Raw genomic sequence first — 9,070 nt, 5'->3', positions numbered from 1 at the left:
GCTTGACCGCTCTGTTCCATAGTAAGGCTTCACCGTCATCTTTCGGGAATGTAAACAAGGAAACACCGGCTGTTATTTAAACGGGGATAGCAGGTCCATTCTATGTGTCATACTTGATCATTTCGCCATATTGACATATTTTTGCTGAAAGGATTTAGTAGAGAACATCCACGATAAAGTTTGCAACTTTTGGTCGCTGATAAAAAAGCCTTGCCTGTACCGGAAGTAGCAGACGATGTGCGCGTGACGTCACGGGTTGTGGAGCTCCTCACATCTGAATATTGTTTACAATCATGGCCACCAGCAGATAGAGCGATTCGGACCGAGAAAGCGACCATTTCCCCATTAATTTGAGCGAGGATGAAAGATTCATGGATGAGGAAAGTAAGAGTGACGGACTACAAAAAAAAAGACGAGGGCAGTGGGAGCGATTCAGATGTTATTAGACACATTTACTAGGGTAATTCTGGAAAATGCCGTATCTGCCTATTGTGTTACTAGTGTTTTAGTGAGATTATATGGTCATACTTGAAAGTCGGAGGGGTGTGGTGACCGCCAGTGTCTCTGAGGGAAGCCACAGAGGAGCCAAGAAAGTCGCAGTTGCCTCTTTGACAGCTGCAGTAGGAACGACACAAGCTCCGCTCATGTCTACGGTAAGAGCCGACTTATTACCACAATTTTCTCACCGAAACCTGCCGGTTGACATGTGGTAGGGAACCTTGTTCGCTGGACCGCTCTGTTCCATAGTATAGCTTCACCGTCATCTTTCGGGAATGTAAACAAGGAAACACGGGCTGTTATTTAAACGGGGATAGCAGGTCCATTCTATGTGTCATACTTGATCATTTCGCCATATTGCCATATTTTTGCTGAAAGGATTTAGTAGAGAACATCCAGGATAAAGTTTGCAACTTTAGGTCGCTAATAAAAAAGCCTTGCCTGTACCGGAAGTAGTAGACGATGTGCGCGTGACGTCACGGGTTGTGGAGCTCCTCACATCTGAACATTGTTTAAAATCATGGCCACCAGCAGCGAGAGCGATTCAGACCGAGAAAGCGACGATTTCACCCTTATTTGAGCAAGGATGAAAGATTCGTGGATGAGGAAAGTGAGAGTGAAGGACTAGAAAAAAAAAAGACGAGGGCAGTGGGAGCGATTCAGATGTTATTAGACACATTTACTAGGGTAATTCTGGAAAATGCCGTATCTGCTTATTGTGTTACTAGTGTTTTAGTGAGATTATATGGTCGTACTTGAAAGTCCGAGGGGTGTGGTGACCGCCAGTGTCTCTGAGGGAAGCCACAGAGGAGCCAAGAAAGTCGCAGCTGCCTCTTTGACAGCAGTAGGAACGACACAAGCTCCGCTCATGTTTACGGTAAGAGCCAACTTATTACCACAATTTTCACACCGAAACCTGCCGGTTGACATGTGGTAGAGTACCTTGTTCGCTTGACCGCTCTGTTCCATAGTAAAGCTTTACCGTCATCTTTCGGGAATGTAAACAATGAAACACCGGCTGTTATTTAAACGGGGATAGCAGGTCCATTCTATGTGTCATACTTGATCATTTCGCCATATTGCCATATTTTTGCTGAAAGGATTTAGTAGAGAACATCCACGATAAAGTTGGCAACTTTTGGTCGCTAATAAAAAAGCCTTGCCTGTACCAGAAGTAGCAGACGATATGCGCGTGACGTCACGGGTTGTGGAGCTCCTCACATCTGAAAATTGTTTACAATCATGGCCACCAGCAGCCAGAGCGATTCGGACCGAGAAAGCGATGATTTCACCATTATTTGAGCGAGGATGAAAGATTCGTGGATGAGGAAAGTGAGAGTGAAGGACTAGAAAAATTAAAACAAAAAAGACTATACAGTGGGAGCGATTCAGATGTTATTAGACAAATTTACTAGGATAATTCTGAATAATCCCTTATCTGCTTAGTGTATTAATAGTGTTTTAGTGAGATTATATGGTCGTACCTGTACAACCTGAAAGTCGGAGGGGTGTGGCCACAGGTGTGGTGACCGCCATTGTCTCCGAGGGAAGTCACGTTTCTTGACGAGGCGAAGACAGCCGGTCGGGCCGGGCTTAGATTTTTTTTTTCTCCCCCTTCTCCACGATGGAAGCATCCGACGGTCGGTGGCGGCCGGTGGAAGGAGGCAAGAGAGTCCGCAGCTGCAGAAGGCACGATGCAAGCTTTCCGCTCATGTCTACAGTAAGAGCCGACTTATTACCTCCATTTTCTCACCGAAACCTGCCGTTTGACATGTGGTAGGGAACCATGTTCGCTCGACCGCTCTGTTCCATAGTAAAGCTTCACCGTCGTCTTTCGGGAATGTAAACAAGGAAACACCGGCTGTGTTTGTGTTGCTAAAGGCGGCCGCAATACACCGCTTCCCACCTACAGCTTTCTTCTTTGACGTCTCCATTTTTCATTGAACAAATTGAAAAAGATTCAGCAACAATGAAGTCCAGAATAGTGTGGAATTATGCGATGAAAAGAGACGACTTATAGCTGGGAATGGTGCTGGACCAAAATGTCCTCTACACACGCGTCATCATACCGCGACATTTTAGCTGATACTTCCGTGCAAAATTTAAAATTGCAATTAAGTAAACTAAAAAGGCCGTATCGGCATGTGTTGCAATGTTAATATTTCATCATTGATATATAAACTATCAGACTGCGTGGTCGCTAGTAGTGGCTTTCAGTAGGCCTTTAAGGAGGCGATTGAACTCAGGAAGCGGCCCAAGGATGAGAGTATTCTTGCCCTGCATACCTGGGACTCCCTCCTCCAACCAGGGGTCTGCCTGCTTGGCCACGCCTACAAGAACAGCTGCTAGGCAACACGTCACAGTGGTCAGGTGACCCTTCTGAAGAAGACCGCAGATGACAGTCAGGTAAATATTCCATCTAATACACCGAAAAATATTGTCTGAGTACAAAAACATTTGAAAGAGAACCATGACAACAAGTTCTAATGTTGAGTCGTACACACTTTTCTTCTCCAGAATCCAAGGACGCTTATTTGTGATACCGCCGGGACTCTTGACTCCCTTTTTGCGGGTAAAGTACTCCCCTTCAAAAAAAACATCAAGGTTGTCTCGTTTGCGTCCGACTGATCTAAGGACCGCATTTCTGCCTGTGCTCCAACCTCCAGAAAGATCCGGTCCACGCCTCACATCCCTTCTTCGGCTCGACTGAAACCACAAACCCTGCAGGAAGAAGGCGGTGCTCTTATCAGCGCCGGGTCGCCGTCGGTAGCCGAGTCCAGGTGAAGGTCCGCGAAATGAGCTTATTTGACCCCTGATAAGAACAGGAGACCCTCAGGAATGGTCTAAATTCAACACACATGGCTGCCGCTGTGGCTTCCATCAGAGGGGATGTGGACGTTAGAGAAGAAGCTGGCTACTCTGCAAAAAGTCAGTCTTCAAAAACAAGGGGAAAAAATACAAAAATGAGGGGTATTTTACTTGAACTAAGCAAAATTATCTGCCAAGAGAACAAGAAAATTTGGCTTGTCAAGACTTTCCGAAACAAGTCAAATTAGCTAACCTCAATGAATCAAAAATACCTTAAAATAAGTATAGTCTCACTAATAACAAGTGCACTTTTCTTGGTAGAAAAAACAAAAAGAGACCTTTTTGCTCAATATGTTGAAAAATATTCCTAAATTAAGTAAATGCTAGTGGCATTATCTTGACATAAAAAAATACATTATTTATACTTGCGGGTGTTGTTGACACAGCGATGCAACAGTTGATAGCCTGTTTTCAGGTCCGCTTTCCCACAATACAAACAGCGTGTCTGCCCAATGATTGTTATAACTGTGGAATGATCGAGGGCGAGTTCTTGGTTTCTTATAAAAAAACAAACAAAAAAAACAACGGTAACAACACACAACAACAGCAGTCACGTTTTCGTCTACCGTAAAGCAGTTCGTCTGCCGTAAACAGCAATGTTGTGACACTCTTAAAAAGGACAATACTGCCATCGAACTGTACATGCATAGGGTTAGAAAAAATAGTGCCAAAGAAAAGAACATGGATGGACAATTTAACCCTTAACTCAACAATGAGTACATGAGTGTTATGTGTGTGTATATGTGTAAATAAATGAACACTGAAATTCAAGTATTTCTCATATATATATATATATATATATATATATATATATATATATATATATATATATATATATATATACCAACCGGTATAGCTCGGTTGGTAGAGTGGCCCGTGCCAGCAACTTGAGGGTTGCAGGTTCGATTCCCGCTTCCGCCATCATAGTCACTGCCGCTGTGTCCTTGGGCAAGACACTTTACCCACCTGCTCCCAGTGCCACCCACACTGGTTTATATGTAACTTAGATATTGGGTTTCACTATGTAAAGCGCTTTGAGTCACTAGAGAAAAGCGCTATATAAATATAATTCACTTCACTTCACTATTCTGGTTTCAAGCATGTTTTACTCAATATAGGTCATTGGCCCTAGTGTGTGAATGTGAGTGTTGTCTGTCTGTCTGTGTTGGCCCTGCGATGAGGTGGCGACTTGTCCAGGGTGTACCCCGCCTTCCGCCCGATTGTAGCTGAGATAGGCGCCAGCGCCCCCCGCGACCCCGAAAGGGAATAAGCGGTAGAAAATGGATGGATGGATGGACATCTCAGCTACAACCTGTACTGAGATCATTTAGGACCAAAACCCTTAAAACAAGAAAAACACTAACATAAAATCTGCTTAATGAGGATAATTATCTTATCAGACATAAAATAAGCAAATATCACCCTTATTTGAGATATTAAATCTTACTTAGATTTCAGTTTTTGCAGCGTATCTGTCGCACTTTGGTCCGGGTTCTGGCCTATCTAGACGGGTCAAACACACCACAAACTTCTTGTCCAACAACAAGAAGCGGCTGCACAACTATGTGTTATTCTGAGGTTTGGATCCCCAGGCATCTCGGCGAGAGCTATGATGATGCCAACCTCTAACAAATCATTTGTTGAGGCCTTTTGTCACTCGGGAAGCTGTTTTATTACAGGATTTATGGAGGGGATAACATAACAACAATGTTTGCATGCCAAGCCTCACTCACGTAAGTCAAATCTGATCGCAGATGCAACACAACATGGGTTGTATTTGTATAGCGCTTTTCTACCTTCAAGGTACTCAAAGCGCTTTGACACTACTTCCACATTTACCCATTCACACACTGATGGAGGGAGCTGCCATGCAAGGCGCCAACCAGCACCCATCAGGAGCAAGGGTGAAGTGTCTTGCTCAGGACACAACGGACGTGACGAGGTTGGTACTAGGTGGGGATTGAACCAGGCACGCTCGGGTTGCGCACGGCCACTCTCCCACTGCGCCACAAACATTATCTCCTCTGAGCGCGTTTGTTGTGTCAGCTTCAAACTACCACAGGAGAAAGATTGAACCATTCTGATTAAAACTTGAGAAAAGAGTTTTAATAACTGCTCCGGTTTTGATTTTAGGAGCCTTCAAAGAACGACTGCGCCGATGCTGCTGCGCTGCTGCCGTCTCAAGATGGCCGCTTGAAAGCAGGAAGCACCAGCCTGACCACACAATGCATGGAAGGTAGGTACTGTGCGGGTAAAGATATGTTGACTGGGTGATGACAGGAAGCACCAGCATGTATGGGTGAAAGAAAAAAGCCCTAGTGTGACCCCAGGATACAGGGAAGGTAGGTAATGTGCAGGTAAAGAGATGTTGAATGGGTAAATGTGGAGGTAGTGTAAAAGCGCTTTGAGTACCTTGAAGGTAGAAAAGCACTATACAAGTACAACCCATTTATCATTTATTTATCATTATCTACATCCTTCAGCAAAAATCAACAGGAAGTTGGCAATTACCCCTTCAAAACAAAAGTTTTGTAAAAACCTGTCACCTCTTTTCAAACATTATCTCCTCTGAGCGCGTTTGTTGGGTCAGCTTCAAACTACCACCGCAGAAAGATTGAACCATTCTGATTAAAATTTGAGAAAAGAGTTTTAATAACTGCTCCGGTTTTGATTTTAGGAGCCTTCAAAGAACGGCTGCGCCGATGCTGCTGCGCTGCTGCAGTCTCAAGATGGCCGCTTAAAAGCAGGAAGCACCAGAAGGTAGGTACTGTGCGGGTAAAGATATGTTGACTGGGTGATGGCAGGAAGCACCAGCATGTATGGGTGGAAGACAAAAGCACCAGTGTGACCCCAGGATGCAGGGAAGGTAGGTAACGTGCAGGTAAAGATATGTTGAATGGGTAAAGGCAGGAAACGCCAGCAAAAGTCAGCTTTGATTTCCTTTAAGTCCTCTTTATTCAACTTATCTCATGACTCACTATCTGTATTTTTGTATTTTTGGCTCTTTCAACATGTTGGGTTGCCGATCCCTGCTAGTGTCTTCCAAACTGCTGTAGCAAGTATGAAAAAACAACAACATTTTGCCGAATCAATCATCAGCGGTGCAATCTGCGAGTAATTTACAGAATGAAAGCCAAATGGCTGGAGTGAAGATTGCTCTGTGCCAGGCGTGGCGGACATGACCATGAGGAGAGGCTTCATCCTCCTTCATCAGCCGAGGGAGTTTGAAGTGCAGCTGATAAAAAAAGATGAACTCGTGCCTCCCTGCCGGTCATTCCCAGGGAGGATGCTCCACCCGCTCTTCATTATTAACGCTCTGTTCTTCTTTCACCGCTACCGTCATTCCCGCCTGGCTGCCAGTAAAGTTCCCGAAACTAAAACGGAAGGTAGCGAGTCACGGTATAATACACAGGTGTCAAATCAATCAATGTTTATTTATATAGCCCCAAATCACAAATGTCTCAAAGGACTGCACAAATCATTACGACTACAACATCCTCGGAAGAACCCACAAAAGGGCAAGGAAAACTCACACCCAGTGGGCAGGGAGAATTCACATCCAGTGGGACGCCAGTGACAATGCTGACTATGAGAAACCTTGGAGAGGACTTCAGATGTGGGCAACCCCCCGCCTCTGGGGGACCGAAAGCAATGGATGTCGAGCGGGTCTAACATGATACTGTGAAAGTTCAACCCATAGTGGCACGAGAGTTCAGTTCAAAGCAGATCCAAGACAGCAGCGAGAGTCCCGTCCACAGGAAACCATCTCAAGCGGAGGCGGATCAGCAGCGTAGAGATGTCCCCAACCCATACACAGGCGAGCGGTCCATCCTGGGTCCCGACGAGCGGTCCATCCTGGGTCTCGACTCTGGACAGCCAGTACTTCATCCATGGTCATCGGACCGGACCCCCTCCACAAGAGAGGGGGGGACAAAGGAGAAAAAATCAATCAATGTTTATTTATATAGCCCCAAATCACAAATGTCTCAAAGGACTGCACAAATCATCACGACTAGGACATCCTCGGAATAACCCGCAAAAGGGCAAGGAAAACTCACACCCAGTGGGCAGGGAGAATTCACATCCAGTGGGACGCCAGTGACAATGCTGACTATGAGAAACCTTGGAGAGGACCTCAGATGCCCCCCCCCCTCTCTAAGGGACCGAAAACAATGGATGTCGAGCGGGTCTAACATGATACTGTGAAAGTTCAATCCATAGTGGCTCCAACACAGCCGCGAGAGTTCAGTTCAAAGGGGATCCAAGACAGCAGCGAGAGTCCCGTCCACAGGAAACCATCCCAAGCGGAGGCGGATCAGCAGCGTGGAGATGTCCCCAACCGATACACAGGCGAGCGGTCCATCCTGGGTCCCGACGAGCGGTCCATCCTGGGCCTCGACTCTGGACAGCCAGTACTTCATCCATGGTCATCGGGCCGGACCCCCTCCACAAGGGAGGGGGGGACATAGGAGAAAAAAGAAAAGAAGCGGCAGATCAACTGGTCTAAAAAGGAGGTCTAGTTAAAGGCTAGAGTATATAGATGAGGTTTAAGGTGAGACTTAAATGCTTCTACTGAGGTAGCATCTCGAACTGTTACCGGGAGGGCATTCCAGAGTACTGGAAACCGAACGGAAAACGCTCTATATTGTTTGTCTGTTTCCTGTTTTTTTTCCCTGTGCGCTTTTATCCCCTCAGATGCTGCTGATTGGCACCTGGCCACACCTGGTTTCAATCAGCCCGCTCCTATTTTACCTGCTTTGTTCCTCCAGTCAGTGCTGGATTATTGTCATATCGATGTCACTTCTTGTCGTGTCGTATCTCTGTAGCGTAGCGGTAAGCTATATTTCGTTAGATGTTTGTAGCTTACTGTTTTTTGTTCCATGCTTCCGAGCTTGTTTTCATATTACATGTATGACTTCTGTTTCCTGCTCGATACCTGCTATCTTCCACGCTAAGCCTTTTTGTTTGTTATCCGCCCAGGTGCGCGCTTTTTGTTTGTACCCTTCGTTTGTTTTTGTCTTAGTATTTAAATTAAATCACGTTTTCTCACTCCATGCCTTCCTCTATCTCTGCATCTTGGGGTTTGTCACCAGATAACTGAAAATTCACCATTAGTTAGTTGCTTATTAAAGTAACAAAGACTACATTTTGAGTTATTTGGACACTAGGGGAACATATAAGTGTTAGGGTTACTAATAAGCAATAATTCTGAGGTTGTTGAGGGAAGACTCTTAGTTAATGGCTTACTGGTTGTATAATAAGGCCATGCAGAATAAGGCATTAATAAGTATATAATAATGACTAATTAAGTGCCAGAATGCTACTAATTTGCATGTTAATAAGCAGCTAATTAATGGTGAATAATGTTTCCCACACTAAAGTGTTACCATATATGTATATGATAACACTTGGGGAACATATTCATGTCAGGCTTGCCACTGACAGTTTGTTTGTGTTTTAGTTGTCTCTGTGTGTGTTTAGTATTTCCTGTTTTTAGTTCCTATCAGCGCTCTTATTTTGTCTGTTTCCTGTTTTTTTTCCCTGTGTGCTGTTTTCCCCTCAGCTGCAGCTGATTGGCAGCTGGCCACACCTGGTGTCAATCAGCCCGCTCCTATTTTACCTGCTTTGTTTCTCCAGTCAGTGCTGGATTATTGTCATGTCTATGTCACTTCTTGTCGCTTTTGTCGTGTCGTATCTTTGCAGC

At 45.0% G+C, this 9,070-nt stretch overlaps 1 protein-coding gene across 1 annotated transcript in view; it reads left to right on the top strand.

Moving 5' to 3' along the window:
* Positions 1 to 2,518: 2,518 nt before the first annotated feature.
* Positions 2,519 to 9,070, top strand: part of gnb1l (guanine nucleotide binding protein (G protein), beta polypeptide 1-like) — a 123,014-nt gene continuing 116,462 nt past the window's right edge. Inside the window, exons 1-3 of the mRNA XM_061907088.1 lie at positions 2,519 to 2,904; positions 3,016 to 3,070; positions 3,165 to 3,278. The gene's annotated coding sequence lies outside the window, so the exon portion shown is untranslated. The remainder of the gene's footprint in view (positions 2,905 to 3,015; positions 3,071 to 3,164; positions 3,279 to 9,070) is intronic.

Source organism: Nerophis ophidion, linkage group LG07 (assembly GCF_033978795.1).
Source record: "Nerophis ophidion isolate RoL-2023_Sa linkage group LG07, RoL_Noph_v1.0, whole genome shotgun sequence".
Lineage (NCBI taxonomy): Eukaryota > Metazoa > Chordata > Actinopteri > Syngnathiformes > Syngnathidae > Nerophis > Nerophis ophidion.
The sequence above is the reverse complement of the archived record's forward strand: the minus strand, read 5'-3'. Positions and strand labels throughout refer to the sequence as shown.